Source organism: Porites lutea, chromosome 9 (assembly GCF_958299795.1).
Source record: "Porites lutea chromosome 9, jaPorLute2.1, whole genome shotgun sequence".
NCBI classification, from domain to species: domain Eukaryota; kingdom Metazoa; phylum Cnidaria; class Anthozoa; order Scleractinia; family Poritidae; genus Porites; species Porites lutea.
Genome location: NC_133209.1, coordinates 10294335 through 10296748, shown reverse-complemented (window position 1 = coordinate 10296748; position 2414 = coordinate 10294335).

The following is a 2414-nucleotide window of genomic DNA, read 5'->3' as shown; positions in this document are numbered from 1 at the left end:
TTGGATGAATTATCAGAAATACAACAAAAATTAGTTGAAGGGTTTACTGTAGATTGGGAGTAAAAATGTGGTATAGAAGCAAAATACATCGACTATTTCAAAGATCAAAGATGATCTTTTGGCAAATTTTATAAGGAGCACGGACGTTTTTTTTCGTTTTTAGCCCATATATGCACTTTTTTTGAAATCGGGGGTATATGCACTTTTTCCAATTTGGAACTTTTAAAAATAGCCAAAATGGCTCTAAACACGACCTCTGTTAGCCGCTGTATGCACTTTTTAATGGGGGAAAAACGGCCGTGATCCTAGCCGTAGTTGTATAAAAAATGCCAGGGTTAAACAAGCAAGCATTTTTGATTGAGGGACGGGGCATAAAAATTGTGATGTGTAAGCTTCGCCAGAGTTTGACAAAATGATTTGCTTAGACGCCGAGCCTCTATCCTAGCGTGACGAATTAACTTCAGAGAAAGCATCAGTTTGATAGTCCTATCATTTCCGAAAGGGTTGTTTAAAGCATTGTAAAACATAATTTTCTAATTTCTATAGTCATTTCGAGTCTGCTTTAACTAAAGATTGCTAACAACGTGATTATGTTTAAAACGCTGAATTGCATGATAAACCTGGTTTTATAGCCGGCCTCAATAAGAAGACTCTGTCTTTCTTATCTTCACTCGGTTTACTGAGACTGTAGATAATAAATAGTAGAAGCCCGAGAAGATCTTTTGATTCCTGTTTTCGAATTCTCTCTCTAGAAAATGGACAGAACAAGTATTTTCGCGAATTCTCCACTAAAATATCTGTTAATATGTCGTGTCAACATGAAACGATGTGCTGTACATCAAGAACAGGGAAAAAACCCATCGGCTTTGATGTCACGTGTTTGATCGTTCTGGAATGTACCCACATGCAAGTGAAAAACCCTAATAGGGAGCTTAGCGAAACAGGGCAGAACGTCACTTTTAAAGTGAATTCGAGGTTTTTTAAACGCTAAGGCTGTTATTCCAGTTCGCTTAAAATGTCAAACGTATTGATACAGCTTAAGTCAAAAGGTGTTTTCCCTTCGAATATAAATAGACGTGATAAAGCTCGATGGTTTTTTATAAGACCCAGTCACGGCATACACCAATCATCATTGCTAATCATACTGAGTGTGTCTTGTTCCGTCTCGTCAATTTCCTTTCTTTCCGAGCCCGCTCTTTGCGTTAATTGAAATTCTTGTAAAGGGGAATTAACGAAGTAATTCTTCTTTCATTTTGGGTCCATTTCCCATAATACTGAATGGTGTGATCTATTTTTCGAATTTCTATCTAATTGATCGATTTTGTATTTTTGATCGAAATTTCACTGAGTTCCAAGCGAAAATGAACGATGATGAGATCGATATAAAAAATATATATATTTTCCTGAAAATTTGCAGTAGTACCGATCGCTACTAAATATGGACTTTTTGATCCATTTTACCTGGCGAAGTCTTGGACGACAATGTTTTCTAAATGGTGAAAAAAGGGCTTGGGATGCGCGAAAATTTACGGAGCTTTTAGCGCGATCAAGCAATGCTTTTGGCGACGAATTTCGACAGTTAGTACGTTTACAATTGCTTTGGGTGCCATTTGGATTAATATCACCTAGCTACTGAATTAAACATGATGCTGCCAGCCAGTGCCATGAATTGCGTCTCATTTTAGCTTTTCAACTTTCTACCCTAAAAAGCCTGGCGGTTTCACTGAAATCTATATGTTCTTGATGTCAGAGCTCGAAACTTAATAGAAATAATAGAAAAGTCCCTGAAATGACAGTTTTCGTAGCGCTATGTTGCTCCGTAATGAACAAGCCATGACAGCTAGAGTGTAGAATTTAAGTATGCAGGCATAACCACCCTGGTGGAGTTGACAAATAAATTTGTAGCAAGAGAGGATGAAGTTAATTATGTATGTCGCGACATCCTCGGCACATAAGCGGACTAATTTCCTCAGACATCACAGAAAAGACTTCTCTTTTAAGTTTTTTTTCTTAAACCGAACATTACTTCGCAAAACTCAGTTTTCATTCAAAATGCCGGCATAATTTTAATCAAATACAAAATGCTTGTAATTTTTCGTGAAATACTATACGGGTTGCCATCATGAAGTGAAATATATTTTTTTTGCCGGGAAACTTATATTTTCTGCCCTTTCAAAAGCTTTCTAAATTCTGCTATAAATATCTGCTGAGGTGTGATTTTAATGTAAACAAGGCACGCTCTCATGAATCATGAACTATGAACTATAAAACTGAATGCGATGTATTATGGATTACGGGTAAACTTAACTCCGCGAATTAACTTACCAGAAACCTGCAGGAGGGCGGTTGGTGAAGGCAAACCCAAAAGGACGAATAGATTGCGTAGTGGGATGTTTTTCAACGCTAAAATTAAG